General features: G+C 38.2%; 1 pseudogene; it reads right to left on the minus strand.

Moving 5' to 3' along the window:
• Positions 1 to 821: 821 nt before the first annotated feature.
• Positions 822 to 1625, minus strand: LOC148862288 (ethylene-responsive transcription factor LEP pseudogene; annotated as a pseudogene).
• Between the last annotated feature and the right edge of the window lie 15706 nt (positions 1626 to 17331).

Genomic DNA, 17331 nt, shown 5'->3' on the forward strand with positions numbered 1-17331 from the left:
GAGCCCCGTGCCCCCCGACAAGAGAGGTATGCAAACTTTGCGCTATCTGATATTACCTTGCTTTTGAAGGATTCTAACTTGAGCTTCGGAGCCTCTACACCGGGTTCCCCCCGGAGCTTCCCATCTCCTCTGTTTCAGGTTCCCTGCTACCCCGTTCGGAAGCAAGGCAGCGAACAGCTAAGACCGGCCGGATCACGCTCCATCAATATACGTTGTGATTTATGAATGACCCAAAATTAAAACCAAAACCAGGCCTGCCAAGCTCTTTTGAATATGCATGGTTCAAACAATTAAATCAAATGGTTTATTTTCTTTTATCAACTATTCAAAGCCTTCATATATATATAGACTAATGAACGTTTCATAAAAACGCAAAACGGACCTTAGGATCTAATGCTATGTACGCATGGACGCGGACGAGGAAAACAGAAACAAATGACTAGCTAGTAACTTCTTCTTTTTTAAGCACAAAGGCAAATTCATTCATTTAGATCATCAACATTATATCTCATCAAGCGCCAATGACCTGATAAACTCAGGAATTGAAGATCAGGCTATAGATTTCTTGTCTGAATGACAAATTGGTCTAGCCCGTGGGCTAATCCATTACAAGAACTAGATGTGTAAAGAAACTCAGCAACTGTAAATGGAGCGATCGAGGAGCGACTAGCTAGTAACTTCGGACCACATGCATCCGTGGATTCACATATAACGAACACTTATAACCAATACAAACCCAGAAAGATGGCCATAAAAGCATTTCGTCTCAAGCTACTAACACATCCATCAATTCAGCAACTGTAACCAGACCTCTACAAACATCAAAAGAAATATCCTGAAGAACCCAAATCAAAACCATCTGAAACTGACGGCGTCGCATCGGAAACCGGTGGCATCTGTCCAAAAAGCGGGCTGTGAACGAACTCATTCGAGTCAAAACTGAAACACGAGGACGACCCAGAGTCGAACCCGGCCATCGTTTGGTCCGAGTGCCCAACATAATTTGTTGTATCGGGCCACACCGCCTGACCCATATCATAACCCAAAGCTGCCGCATTGCAACTCGAAACGTCAGAAGGGAATGGGGGGAGGTCCGTGCTATCGTAAAATTGGTTCGACGCTAAACCATCAACGACCCCAGCAAATGATGATATTGACTCAGAAACATTGGCCGCAACCCACGAGTCTCCGGCAGGAAATTCGCCGGAGAAGTGGGTGGCGGTGCCGGAATCCTTAGTGAAGTAGAGTTGGGTGGTTGGTTCAGTCTGAGGGGAAGGGAGTAAGAGGGCTTCGTCCGGGGAGATGATAGAAGTGATAGAAGAGCCGGGTGGCAAGTCCGAGTAGACGAAGTTGGTGCGAGCACGAGAGCCACGCATGGAGCGGGCGGCTCTATCGTAAGCTAAGGCGGCCTCTTCGGCCGTGTCGAAGGTGCCGAGCCAATGCCGCTCTTTGGTTGTTGGGTCTCTTATCTCTGCTGCGTATCGTCCCCATGGCCTTCGTCGAACACCTAGAAACCTTCCCGTCGTTTCTTGTTGCTGCTTCCTTTTGCTCCTTTTCTCCTGGAAAAGCATGGGGGATGAAGAAGAAGATGAAGATGGATTAGTTGTTGGATTGGTGAAATCCATGATGGATATATAGATTGAGAAGTCGTAGGTTTTCGTTTTAATTTCCTTGTTTCAGCCAGCTAGAGAGAGCGGGGGGAGGGGGTGTCTAAAGTTTAAATCTAATGGAGAGTTTCAGCACTCCTTCTAAACAAAGAAAGTGCATGTCTTTTTCTCTTCTTCGATCTCTACTAGGGTATAGACTAGTTTAGGAGTGTTTTCTGGGTTCTTCAGGCTGCTGCATGTTGGTCGTTTAGATAAATAACGAGGAACCTGGCTACTATATCCATGGCATTTTACTTTCACTGCCCTTACGATTTTCCAAAATGTCATCCGTAACCGTAATTCTTCAACCCAACAAAAAATTAACATGGTGGTCACATACTCACATTGACATTGGACTATTGGAGTGCTCTTTTGGACTGGATCACTGGACTACTACTACATTTTGTGATTCGCCGCATCAGTGAATCAATTTTCTGATTAAGTGGGAATCATTTATTGGTGGGTCCTATCACAGTGAACGTGGGCCATATATATTGATTGTTGTAACTCCATTAACAATAGACTTTGCTCTTCATTGGATGAATGACAATTGACAGTTTTCTTTCTCGTGGAATGAGTTTCTAATGATGGGAAGATGTTGAGGTTCAAGAAAATTAAAAGAAAAAGAATGTATTGAAGTTGAAGGGTATGATTAGAGATCTAAAACGAAATTATTAGCATGTTCTCTCTCTTAGATCCCAGCAGGTTTTAAGATATTATTCTCCAACCTAAATAATTTAATTGAATTAAATAACTACGTATTAAATTTGATATTTAATTCAATTTAATTATTTAAGGTGGGTGGATCAAAGTTCCTCTTTGCATGCATGTGATTGTTCAAAGGTAAGGATGGTGCTTTGAAGGGGTCTACCCTAATTAATGATGTACTTATCGATCCAACAAAGATTATCTATCTATCTATATATATATATTGATGCATGAAATAGAATAACCATTGTTTGTGAACTGAAATGTTGGATAAGGTGAAGTATTTAACATCTCCAAGGTTTTGAAGCCTTGTATATCCTGCTGGCTTACAAGAGAGTCACCTGCATATCTCCATATAATGTTTAAAGCTATGAAATCATGATTAACTAGCTCAATAATTAACTAGCTCAGAATTAATTTTAATAATCGGATTGTCTTTTAGAGCCTTACCAAGTTACTTATCTATATATTTATTTTAGTTCATTTCATTTCATTTATGTATGTGTGCACTATGGGAAGAGAGGAGGACAATATCCCACCCTCCTCCAACCACATATATAGAACAAAAGGCAATTGATAAGATAGAAAATAAAGAATTAATGTATGGGCATCTTGTTTAGAAGTTAGTTATATTAGTGTAATGTCATCTCAAAAACATTAGATGACATTTTGATTTTAACTTTTTCTATTATACATTTTGTTTTTTTTTTTTAGGGGGGGGGATTTTGAGATGAGGAGAAGTTGGTCAATGGGATTTTGGTTCCTATTGATCAAGATATTCATGTTCTTTTCTCAGATTTATGTGGGGTTTATGGAAAATTTATTTTTCCGTATCATTCACTCGAGTAAGTGATACTCATATCCCATATGGGTACACAATTAACTTTTCCACTTGGGGAAAAATTGAAAATACTTGAATGAGACAAAATTACTCCTTTTAATAATGACTTTTTATGGTTAAAACGGCCATTAACTTATTTACGTAGGAAATAAAAGAACATGGGTAAATGCACTTACCGAGATAAATGTTTCTTGCCTAGATAATTGCATTTAACTAGGTAAGTAACTTCTCGAAAAGTGAATGGAGCCTTTAAGTGTTTATAATTCATTGATCAGATTTAAAGATCGAAATATTTAGATAATTGTTCTTTTTAAATATCAACCTTTTTATGACATGATGCCATTAAAATATTCTGATCTAACTTTTATGACCTACAAAAAACCAATGCAAGTAGTAGCATTATAGGAGACCAGATTTGGTCCTCACAAAGTTGTCCTTACACCGTCCTCACAGTCTTTTATAATCATGCATTGAGAACACCTTCGTAACTGTATTATTATTATTAGTTTTTTGATAAATGGGAAGAAATAAAAACAATAAAAAACCCCGAACCAAAGAAGAAGCCCCAGCTACAGTACACACAAGATCACAAAAATCTATAAGATTAAGATCACTGAGAAAGTCTTCAGCCAATAGCTCACACCAAACATGGCCCATACTGTATATTTTATTTATGGGGAGATAGTGGTTGTAAGGGCGGTCTTACGAGGATGAGATCCAAATTCACATCATAGCATTGTATAATATAGATATAGACGTGGAAGAGGGTTATATATGTGTTTTTATCAACATATATGGCTGATAAACTATTGGCCAATGACTTGCTTTTTCTCTTTTCTGAGTGGGTTTTTAATTACCAACTAATCTATTTATCTCATATATTGAATCCCATTAACAGAAATTTCTACAATATGTTATAGTAGGGAGAAAGTGGCGTGGCTCTTCCAATGATTTTTTTTTCAAATTATTTTAAAATTCAATTTTTACATGAAAAAAAATCTACAAGTTCCACATTATTTTCACTTAGCTATGAGTTACATGTGGCCTCTCGTCTACCTACCTACCCCAGAAAATAACTTTAAAACGAGAAAGGGAAGGCATCAAATTTCATGTGGGTTACATTTGGGGCTACCAACGACAATATATGAGATCGTTGCTCATATTTCTTGGCCTTTGTCCTCTTTTCTATGATTCCGATTTATCACAGATAAAATAAAACCAATTTGTTATTAAGATTCCATTTTTTCAATCATGATGTTGATTACACTTCATCTTGGAATTCATCCAAATCCATCCAATTTATTGATGGATCAATATGGGTCGAGCAACCCCTTAGGGTCAGTGGAAAAGGGTTAGGGTGGGTTGGGTCTCGCGGGTCAAGATGGGTTGGGTCAAAGTCAACTATACTTATACTCACCAAATCTCAAAAATTATAAGCTATAATGATTCAAACTCAAACCTCCTAGCATGGAAACATTTTATTACACTTCCAAACCACTATGCCAAATTTCATTTTGTTAATGAAAGCGAAATAAAATAGATTTTAATACCTTTCGTGTTCACATGCAATTTTATACAAAAAACACTTTTACAAAAGCAATTTTACAAAGTAATTTTATGAAAAGAATTTTTACGAAAGCATTTTTACAAAGTACTTATGAAAATACTTTTATAAAAATACTTTATTAAAGTATTTTTATAAAAACACTTTTATAAAAGTATTTTTACACAAAAACATACAAAAATCCACCCATAAATATTGATAAATAATTAATACCTGATTGGCTACCAACCACGGTTATGATATCAATTGATTCGTCAAAAGTTTTTCTCAGATATCATATCTTTGTGCTAAATTCGGATCAACGTATATAGCCTATCCAAATCATCCGAACCATTTGTAGCCCTTGTGACAAAAAAAAAAAGGAAAAAAAAAAGTAAGAAGACACGTGATTGGGCTCTAACAAGATTTTGTGGTCGGAAGAAATAAAAACAAAAGAGTGGAATTCAAAGAAAAAAAAGATGGGGAGGTGATTATTTATTTGAGTTTTGAATAAGCCATGCATGTTACCTAATCCTTACTTGTATTATTGTATATGGAGGGGAGGGGTTATTAAGATAATCATTAATTGATGATCCATGTGCATTTCAATTTAAGCCAAAATCTCCATTTTCAACACCATTGAAATGACTTTTCTACTTTTATAATTAAATTAACACCAAATGTTGGGTTGCATGTGACAGGGACACGTTAACACATATAGGAAAAATTCGCCTTTTTTTTAAAGAAAATGATGATTAGGCACACTACCTACATGGCAAGAGAAAATGTGAAATCAAGTAGGCCTTGACCAAGTGGGCCCTCTATTGTAAGGTCCATTCATCCACATTCATTACAAATATATATATATATATATATATTTAAATTCCTTTAATTTCTGGGTATCAACCCCCTCCTTTCTAAGTTTGAAATTTTAATCCTATGTCTGATCTCTAATATTAGCTAGGGTTGCTTAAGTGTTTCTATAGGTTGTCATGCGTGACCAGCGTTGCAACCTTGTTCTTCCAAGAACCACATTATATAGGAATACAAGTTTAGGTTCCTCCGCGTTGTTTTCTTATTCAATTTGAAAAAAGACTACAAATACAAATATATAAAGTGCAAAATCTGACATTTTATATTTATTTATACTGCGAGAATTTGCTTCTTCTTCTTTGCTTTTCTACACATCTCGCTCCTGTAATAGAATGGCAAGGGGCTGGATCAATATGCTATCAGGCGGCACAATCAACTCATGATCTGGTCAATTGTTTTTGAAGATTTATGGGGTTAGATGAGATGTAATATTTTGTTTGGGTGAATGAAAATTTTCGTTTGGCTAAAAGAAGAAAAAAAAAACTCACAAGTGACAAGCTTCGAACTTGGAAGGATCTTATGATATGGAAAAGTAGGATCTTATCTATGCGACCAGTTTAGAAAAATACAAATACAAATCTATACAATATAAATACATATAAAACAATATAAAATACAAAGTTTTACCCACTTTCTTTAGACTCAGTTTGGAAAAACCATTAGAAATTTAAACATATATGATTTTGCACTGTGGGCTCAATTTAGAAAGAATATAAATACAAATATATATAAAATAATATAATAGAAAATACAATATTTTGCATCTTACATATTTATATGTGTATTCCTTCCAAATTGAATAATACATATTTGTATTTATACTCTTCTCAAATTAACAATCGATTACTATAATGGGCACCCACACCCATGTTGATGGAAAATGATAAGCGAGCAGATTCCCATTTAGGAGTTGGTATTGTCTTTGTATCTAAGCTTTCGGGTTAATTATTGACTCTTTGTCTTCGACCACGACCACTGTGAATTGGCTGGATGAGTGGTTTTGAAATCCCAACATCCATTGTGTAGTGTAACTGTAAGTATAGCCCATTCAAAACCCTGTAGGGCCTGGGCCTCCTGCTGGTGAAGATGTAATGGGTCAGGGTCGAGACTAGCGTAGCCCAGCCTGGACTGAATTTAGTCCATTGACAGTCCAAAATAGTAAGCACCACATTCACATTCACATTCACTTTATATGATTTAAACGTTAAATTCTCTTTATTTTGTATGTCCATACTCCATGCGCATGATACAATATTTGCAAATTAGCAATCACTGTTTCGGACGATAGTCGATAGGGAAGGGAACCAAAAAGTTATATTAGAAATAGAAAAATCTCCTTCTACCGTCCAAACTTTATTCTACCGTTGACCCGTTTTGTTTATTGTGGGAACTGGGAAGCAACGCAAAATAAGTTGGAGAGTAGAGACCAGAGAGGCTTCCCACCAAAAGAGACTCTATCCCCCATAATTGTAAATTTGTGTTATGTCTCCCTCTCCCATAAAGGTTGAATTACAAATAAACTAAATTAACAAGGCCCTTTAAACCTGTAATCATGTTAAAGCCTAGTTTAAAAGTATAAGTTTCACAACTCCACCCTACTTCATCATCATCATCAGCATCATCTCTCTCTTATTATCATGATATATGTATATAGACTCTAATCTATTTAGCGTCTCCAAGTGTTTCTCTTTATACATCCAAGCCACGTGGCACCCATGTAAACTCGGAATTTGTGTGTTAGACAATTACATCACTCTTTCAATGTAAAGGTGTTTGACTGGGCATGCAACATGACTTTGAATCAAAACAAGAGCATTAATTTTAAATAATAAGAGACCAGGATGCATGCATGAACTACATCTCTCTACTACTACTGAACCTGTATGCCCAATAGTCCTATTCACTATTGAAGACTGGATTGTTTTTTTTCTTTAATTCTGATTTTTTATAATATCTATATGAGAGATCGACAATGAATCAGTATTTAAGACAACACAGAAAATACTTATAACTAATCAATGTATTTATTCTAAAATTAATTCACGAGGGTTTAATTGATCAAAACTTTTAATTTCCCGTGTCAGCATCATAAATTTTTCCCTACCTACCTGAGACATAGCTTTTCCGTTTGCTAAAAACTTAATTAGGAGGGATGGTTGATGACAGGTTAAGGGAAAAGAGAAAAATGACTAAAAAAGTACACTTGAAAATGGAGTAGAAAGAATTTGATGATGATGATGAGGATGATGGTATTTTTATTCCCCAAGCATATAAAAACAAAAACAATATTATGAATGTGAATTGGATTGGATCTGACAATCGGACCGGTTTACATGGGAATTGGTCAGTTTTGTTTCATCTTAAAATCACTTTTTAATTAAAAAATTGTTTATTTGGTTAGCGACCTGCTAATCTGGGTGTCGATCCATTGACCCTCGATCTAGACAATTGTTTTGGTTATTTTTTATTTTATTTCTAATTGTTTAAATTACAAGGGGCCGTCCATTTGAATTGGATGATTGGACCGTTCAACCTGAAAATTGGTCTCAAGAATAGTTCCGTGTTCAGTCCAGTATTTAAAATCTTGATATGATGTGTTTGGCATCAATGGTGTTTTAGGAGCATCGATGTCAGCTCAGTGCCATATAGGTGTTCAATAGAAAATTGAAAAAAAAAAAAAAATTGATGTTTAGTTGGAATTGGGATTATCTCCTCACATAACATAGAAGTATAGGAGATGTTTCCAATGTGCATCTGGTACATATGAAGTTAATGTGAAGAGCAAATTCAGACTTATTTGTTTAGTTAAGCCAATTAATTGATAAATGTGTCTCAATTTACATGAGAGTTGTTTATCAGAAAAACGCCAAAAATGATGTTTTCCATTTCTTTCAAAGGCATTTTTTTACTATTTGACTTATATGGCGTCTAATGGCATCTAGTGGTGCCTATTAATGCCAAGGTGTAAAAAAACATTTACAACAAATTTTGTCTTAATTTACGAAACAAAATCATACAAAACATTTATTAAATAAACATCATCAATATCAAACATACCATATATTTGTACCTGTTTATTTTTACTACTCGTAAGTTGTCAACCAATAAAAATTTTCCGATACAATACACATGGTACTTCAAATTGAGATACCATGTGTGTTAATATGGCTGACGATGATGCTGATTTTTATGATTTCTAAGGTTGTGTTGGGTATTTGAAACGTTTTGCGTTGATCAATAATAATTGTATGTATGCGAATTTGTATCAAAGGTAAATTGCTAAAAACCTCCCCTGAAGGCTATGTTTGGTTTGAAGGAAAAAATAGGGAAAAAAAAAAAGGAAAGATAGAAAAACCTATACAAGATTTGTGAAGGTTTCCTTAACTTTTCTTTCCTTTCCTTTTCCTACTTTTTCCTTTAAACCAAACATAACTGAAGTTTCTAACAGTTGCCACTGTATGTATATTTTAGATATTTTCATACCTCTTATAAGAGGATTCTAACAAAAATACTCTACTTGCACAACTGTATTTAAAGTTCAATGAGATAATTATAATTACCAAACTTCAAGAGAGGTTTCACCAAAATCAAAAACTTCAGAGGAGGTTTCTGCAATTTACACTTATATTGTTCAACCCAAAACATTTTAAGTAAATAAAACAACGGTACCAAAGAGTAGGTCAGGTTAGTCATTATTCTACTTAGTTTTCTTCGCAAATTTTTGCTCATACTTTTACATTGGATTTTGATGTAGTTCATGGGTTACAATTACATTGGTTTCTATAAGACTATATATAAACATAGGTTTTGAAGTACATGACGCTAATAATGAAGGTTTCATATCAATTATGAGTTGTTAGGTTGTTTATTATGTGAAAACTCCGGGAACTGCTTTTTTCTTTTTTCTTTTTTTTTTCAATTATACCTAATGGTTATGGAAAACTTGAGAAAGTTGAAATGAAATCACTCATTTGAATTTGCAAGTTTTTGTCATTAGATTTATAGATTATATATTAAATTGCCCATTCTTCATGAAATTTAGCTGAGTTCTGAAATTTAATAAGAAATCAGATGGGATGATGAACTTAGCTACTACCACAAGCCATTATCAACTTAGCTAAAAACTACAAAATTAATTCATTTGTTACGTTTTTGCATTTTGGAGGATTTTATATATAATTGTTCTTTATTTATTTTGTTGTTTGTCAGAAAAATCAATTCATTTTCACACTATTTATTACATTTATATTACTTATGACAAAAGTGTGGATCCGAGATGGTTTGCAGCATGCAAGTAATTGAAGCCAAATAAACGAAGGGGAGGTTTAATTTCACTGTCCTTGACTCTCCTATTCGTCCTTATCCGCCATCAAAAGCTGATCGGTATTGCTTATTCATGTCGCCATAGAAGCCTGTAACGCACTCGATGATTCTGGAACTGAAACTGTGAAACAGAATCTCCAAGCAAAGCAGTGACTCAACCAACAGGTTCAGATTCAGATTGTCTCGAATGATTTTGGGTTTGCACTTCCATGATTATGGGTTTCTTCTTCAAAGTATATATTACACATGCATTATGTGTTAGGGAATTTATATAATTAGGGAAACTACAAAAACATCCTCAAGGGTAAATGTGGTATTAACTTAAAAAGGTAATACGTTATGCATGTCAGCATATAGGTTAGGAAAACAAACAAAGGGAGGTATTATTAATTTATTATGCACCTTTTTTCAATTATAGGGGATAAAAACACAGAGAAGGTTTATAAATTTGTCAGAAAATCTAAGGAAAGTTTCTATAATTTACCCAAGAGAAAAAGGTGGTAAATAGTAATAGATGTACAACAATGATGAAATCATGCAAATGCTAGAACTTATATTCTATGGACCTTCCGTTTGGGTCCATGGGATACTTGGACCCTCCAATAAAAACTTAAACTTGCCATGTCATTTTAGAGACGACACCGAGACTTAGCAGCAGTTAAGTCATTTGGAAAAAGAAAATATTTGTTTTTTTTTTTCTATTATCTATTTTTTTTTTTTTTTCACAATGGGCAATAGAGGCAGAGGCAACAAAGCCCCTCCCACCCCTCCCACCAATTTCTTTCTTTTATCTCTTTTCTTCTTCTTCTTGTTCTAAGATGGGGAATCAGTAAAACCAAGTGATGAGAGGCGATTAGGCCCTCCAGTGAAATGATGACACGTAACACCTTAAAACAGTGAGACGATATCTTAACGCAATGTAAGTTTACTTTGGGAGTGCCTTGGACACATTGCACCCACCTTGATGACCGTGGCACCACCTCGATAGGCCAGACTACGAACAGCTCGACAAAACATCAGGTCGGTGTATGAGGTGACATGCTTTTGCCAACTCGACTCAATTTCACCTACCAAACTGTCAAACGTGCCAGGTGACCTCCCCCATGAGTGAGTTATCACCCTGCCCACATCGAAAGAGCTAGTTATCACCCCGCCCACTTCAGGCATGATTGGATAGACACTACTCGCTTATGCGGAGTCCATCTCTGGGTGTGAACCACCTTTGAACCAGATGGGCTGGAGATCTCGGACGCACTTTGTGAGCCTCACGACAGATTGCCTATGTACAAGTATCTCCATTAACGGAAAAGGTACATGTGGTTTAGCTCTCACACACTCTAGCTTTCTCGCATTCTTACAAACATATTATCAGTTCGCTGACTTAAGCATCGGAGTGCCCACCCCAAGTAAAGCAACCCAGACACTCTGGTCATCAATTTCTTGTAGTTCGACAAGGCGATCTACTCAGTCCGATGTTCGAGCTGTCTGCCAGTAGGGAACACCAAATAACACATCATCAATTAGTGTCGTCTATGGGAACCGCTACACAAAGGGCCTATTCTCACACATTCTCTGTAACTACATCTTTGAATACATCTTCCAATAACACCCCCATCAACAACGTCAACAACAACACACACGTTGAAAGAGCAGTCATAGGGGGCAGGACCAGCATGCCATGCGCATTGAGGTCCCCTCTGTCACTATCGGGCAGTTCATTGTGCCCCTGACCTTACCAGGCATCCCTGTCACAGAGAATCCTATCCACCCTTTGCCAACTATGAATGCATCTCTTCTAGCAGTTAAGCGCTTTGTAGTTACCATTGGGATTAATGACCGCCATTTTCATGAGCTGGTGTAGTTTGTCCATGGGATACACCTGCAGATGAGAATGTGAGAAGGCCATTTTGTGGCACCAAAAGGGATGTAGCAACAACACCAACAGCATCAGGCCGCTGGGCAGAACGTCAACCAGAATCAGTAGCCTAGCAACCAAAACCTGAATTAGAACTAGAACTAGGTACCAAATCTACCTTGTCGCCATGACAAGTCAAGTCCAAGATGAGGAGTCGAGTCGAGCTGTGGCGTCGGTTGGGACTGAAGCAACCTATTCTACCAAGGGATCCAGGAGAAGGCATTGTAGATGCACGCGCTGCAATGTAAGGAAGAGCCACCTCGCCCTAAACGAAAATGGGGACGCAGAAAAGGAGCCAAGCCAAATCACCACCTTGTTAATGCAACCGGTGACTCGCACTTCATGACTAGCCGCTAAAATCCTTATGGCCCCATGACCAAAGGACTTCAAGGCCCCTGGCCTGAAATCATACGACAAAACAACCAACCCAATCGACCACCTTGATAGCTTCCAGGCTCTAATGTAGTTACACGGGCCAATGACATAAGCCTTTGCATGGCCTTCCCAACCACCTTCCGGGGCACAACTTGGATGTGGTATTCGGGACTAACTGTGGACTCAATCAAGAGTTGGAACTAGTTCACCAACTTCTTCACCACCCATTTTGCGCCAAGCAAGTGGTCTCTAATGTCAATGACCTATCTTATAAATGTGGTCCAGCAACTAGATGAGAAGCTCCGAGACTACATCAAGTGATTAAACTTGGAGCAACTTCTGATACTCAACCTCGACTAGGTCGTACAACTCACTGCGACAGTCAATGGCATTTGGCATCTTGACTTATGCTAGGAGGTCGAGTTGAACCCTCTGACCTATATGGAGGACTTCCACAACCAGGTCGCCAAGTTCACAAAGGCCGAAAAAGCGCTTGGGTTTCATTTAGAGTTGAGTGGGAAACAAAAGAGATTGAAAGACAAGTCTGGCAGTAGCAAGCAGAGGTGGAAGAGTAAGTCGTCAAGGCACATTAGGTCCCCTCATAACCAACGTAGCAGGTCTCCATGAAGAAGGAGAAGATCCCCTTATAGAGGCAACAGATTCTTAGGCTGGCATTCTCGCACCCCTCTCATTCAAAACCGAAGCTACACTACACTAAATGCAAAGAGAGGGAAGATCCTGTTGCAAATAAAGACAACCGAGTACGTCATATGGCCACCTCGGATGAGAGGAAACCCCGCCAACAGGAACCTGAACAAGTACTACCACTTCCATCGAGACATCGACCATGATACAGAAAACTATCATAACCTCAAGCACCATATCGAGGAGCTGATCTGCCAGGGTTACCTAAAGCAATTAATTGAGTAGGAAGACTGCCACTAACCTACTGACCAGCCCAAAGAAGTGTCGTAGTCGAACAGGGACCAAAACAGAGGCAAGCCACCTTGAGACCCACCACTAGCAGAGCGACCCATCTGTAGTGTAATCAACATGATCATGGGTGGGTCCATAGTGGTAGGATGCAGCACCTCGACCAAGAAACATTCAATTTGGGAGTTTGTGCATGAGGATGAAACGCCCTCGTCTAGAGGAGGTAATTTACTTCACAGAAGATGACACTTGCAGGATCCAGTATCCGCATGATGACACCTCCGTGATCAAGTTAGTGATAAATGACTTCGAGGTTAAGCGGATTCTAGTCAATTTCAACAGTTCAATGGATATCATCTTCCTAGTGGCATTCGAGTGGATGGGGCTGGAGAGGAAGGACCTACTACCCGCTGATGTCCCCCTAGTCGACTTCAGTGGAGAAGTGGTGTGGCCTCTAGGCCGCATAAGAGTACCAATGATAGCAAGCTCGCCAACAAACCATGTGCACTTCGACCATAACTTCCTAGTGGTAGCAACTCTCTCGCCCTACAATGCCACCTTGGGCCGATCAACCCTGCACACCCTTGGAGTTGTGGTGTCGACCTATCATCTGTCAATGAAATTCCTAATAGACTATGGAGTGGAAGTGGTGCAAGGAGATCAGTTCAAGTCGCGGAAGTCCTACGTGGCCGCGTTGAAAGGAAAAGGAAAGCAGGCCACCGATGTCGACTTGGAGCCGCCCTCGGAGAATGGTGACGAGAGTGATCACCCCATGGAGGACACCCTCCAAGTGCCAATCTCAGATGTCGACCCCATAAAGACAGGACAGATCAGAGCCCACCTCATAGAACCACTACGCTCTAAATTAGTAAGCTTTTTAATTAATAACTTACATGCTTTTTCTTGGTGGGTAGCAGAAATGCTTGGTATAGACCCCTCTGTCATAACTCATAGGATGAATGTTGACCATTTAACTAGACCAATCCGGTAGAAGAAAATGAACTTCACCCAAGAGTAGTGGAGGATAGTAGAAGAGGAGGTAGAGAAGCTCCTCGTTGCAGATGATAGGTCGAGCTGGATGAATGTTGACCCTTTAACTAGACCAATACCCGAGCTGGATTGCAAACTCAATGCTTGTGAAGAAGGCCAATGACAAGTGGCACATGTGCGTCGACTACACCGACCTCAATAGAGCCTGCCCAAAGGACAACTTCCCACTTCCTAGGATAGACCGCCTGGTAGATGTGACCTCAGGGTTTGAGCTATTGAGTTTCATGGGCACCTACTTCGGATACAACAAAACCTAGATGGATCCAATTGTCCAAGAAAAAACTACTTTTGTACGCTAGGGTGACCAACCAACCACTTGTAAATAAAGTATTTTCTTATTTAATTGGAAATAAAATTGAAGCTTATGTCAATGATATGGTTGTTAAAACTTGATTTTCAAACTCTTTGGTTTCTTACCTAAACTGTGCTTTTGACATTTTAAGAAAAAACAACATGAAGCTCAACCCAAACAAGTGCGCCTTCGGTGTCATGCCGGGCAAGTTCCTCGAGTACATAGTGAACAAACGTGGCATTGGGGCCAATTGGACAAAATCTAAGCCGTCCTAGATATGAGACCCCTAGGTCTATTAAAGAGGTTCAAAGGCTAACAGGTCGAATAGCTGCCCTAAACCGGTTTATGTCTAAGTCGGCTGAGTGGTACCTTCCATTATTTAAAGCCATAAAAAAGAACCAAGACTTTGAGTGGACCAAAGAGTATCAACTTGTGTTTGACGAGCTAAAAGGTACTTGAGTTCACCACCCTTGCTAACTAGGCTGGAACGGAAGATGAGCTAAAACTCTACCTCTCAATAAGTGACGAGGTAGTGAACTCGTTTTTAATTGGCAAGGTGGACATGGTGCAGATACATGTCTGCTACGTAAGTAAAGTCCTGCACACCATTGAGATGAGGTATTCGAACATCGAAAAGTTGGCCTTCTCGTTGGTGTTAGCAACCCGTAAACTATGCCCTCACTTTCAGGCCCATACCATTGTGGTCCTGACCAATCGATGTTTGAGGCAAATCCTTTAGAAGCCTAAGGTCTCGGGAAGGTTAACAAAATGGGCAATTAAGCTCAGTGAGTACGACATCCGGTTTGAGCCATGTCCAACGATCAAGACTCAGGTCCTGGAAGACTTCGTCGCCTATTGCACGTTCAGCACGCCGATCCCTGAAGTTGTCAAGCTTGTGACCATCCCGGGGGCATTTACCAGTGCAATGCCCAAACTGACTTGGGACAAGGAGCCCTGGATCCTCCATGTGGACGGCTCATCCAACCAAGGCAAAAGCAAAGTTGGGCTAATCCTCTATGGACCTAACGAGATGAAGATAGAGTACACTCTTCGATTCCTGTTTCGAGCTTCGAACAATGAAGTTGAGTATGAAGCGCTATAGCCGGGCTATTGTTGGAAAAAGAGGTTAGCACGAAACATATCGTGGCGTGCAACGACTCTCAACTTGTGGTGGATCAAGTGAATGGGCAATATAAGGCTTGGGAGCCCGTCATGTTGGCCTACTTGGCCAAGGTTAGAGAGCTCCTGCCCAACTTCCACTCTTAGTACATCTAGCAAGTTTCGAAGTCCGAGAACATCAAGGCCGACGTGCTCTTGAACTTGGCCGAAGCAATGAACATCACAAAGAGAACGGTCTACATTGAAGACCTACCACAACCTAGCATAGAAAGGGTGATGGAGAATGTCGCTCTTGTTTTGGCTGTAGAACTGAGCTGGATCGACCCGCTCGTTGACTATCCGCACCATAGGACCCTACCAGTAAAATGCAATGCAGCTCGGAGGGTAGAGAGATAATCAGTTCACTATGTTATCATTGGCGAGCAACTGTATCGCAGGTCATTCACGCTTCCCTAATTGCGTTGCTTGCGTCCAACAGAAGTGAACCAGGTGTTACGCGAGATCCATAGGACTCTGTGGGAGACACATCTGCTTCCCACAAAGCTTACCCCACAAACGCCCCACATGCATATCTACGCAATTAGTTAAAATATAAATTTTATTAACCTTGAAATAAATTACTTCAAAGAGATAATCAAATTAGAGTCATTAAATTAACAATAATTAATTTAATAGTAAATAATTAACTAAGAGTAAATTGTTACTTAAACACTAACTTAATTAGCTTAGTTAATAGTAAACTAACATTCCCTTAATTTACTTTATTGACTTATAGCTAACTTAGTAACTCAATTTGCTTAATTACATTAGTTTACTTAATTTCTTTAATTATTTAATTTACTTAATTAATAGTAACTTAATTTACTTATTTACCTTTAGCTTTATTATTTAATTACTCTATTTACTTAGCTTAATTTACTTAATTAATTAGTTAATTCACTTAATTACATAGTTTTAAAATTTCCATTGGCCCAGGTGGTGGAACCATTAAGAATCAATTAGTTGTCTAATTCCATTTTATACTTGGTCTGGAACTTTGCAAAAAATATTCGGAAAAGTATGAACAAATCCAATGCAGATTTCAGATTTCCACTGCAGAGCTATAAACATTCAAAATGTCAAAAATCCCCCATTCTATACACCAATGCTTTGCTTGTGAATTGGCATCAATTCTGAGCTGGCACCCACCCCAACTGTACTTTGGGCCTAAAAATTCTGACCCTGAGCTGAACAGTCATTCTCCCAAAAATATTGACTTGAGTAGCAAACCATTGGCCTAGATTGTTAACTACTAAACTCTCAATGAATGGTTTTGAGGCTTTTTGATTATTTTTTATTTTTATTTTCTAAAACATCATGGGTTGATCAGCTTGGATCAGACAATCAAATTGCTAATCCAAATGGTTGAACTACTAAACTCCTAGTGAATGATTTTCAAGACTTTTTAATTATGTTTTTTATTTTTTAAAACATTGCAGGCTTATCCGTTTGGACCAAATGATCGAAAAGCTGAACAAACCGATGGCCAAAGTGGTTTTGTTTTTTGGTTGATTTTTAAAACCTTACTTAATTGACTTATTTAGATCAATTAACTTTATTTATCTAATTTACTTAATTAACTTAGTTTCCTTAACTAATTTAATTTACATATTCGATTGCTTAATTTACATAATTGACTTAATTATCTTAATTAGTGTAACTTATTTAATTAAC

This window comes from Nelumbo lutea, chromosome 3 (genome assembly GCF_056320005.1).
Source record: "Nelumbo lutea isolate HS-2025 chromosome 3, American lotus-T2T, whole genome shotgun sequence".
Taxonomy (NCBI): domain Eukaryota; kingdom Viridiplantae; phylum Streptophyta; class Magnoliopsida; order Proteales; family Nelumbonaceae; genus Nelumbo; species Nelumbo lutea.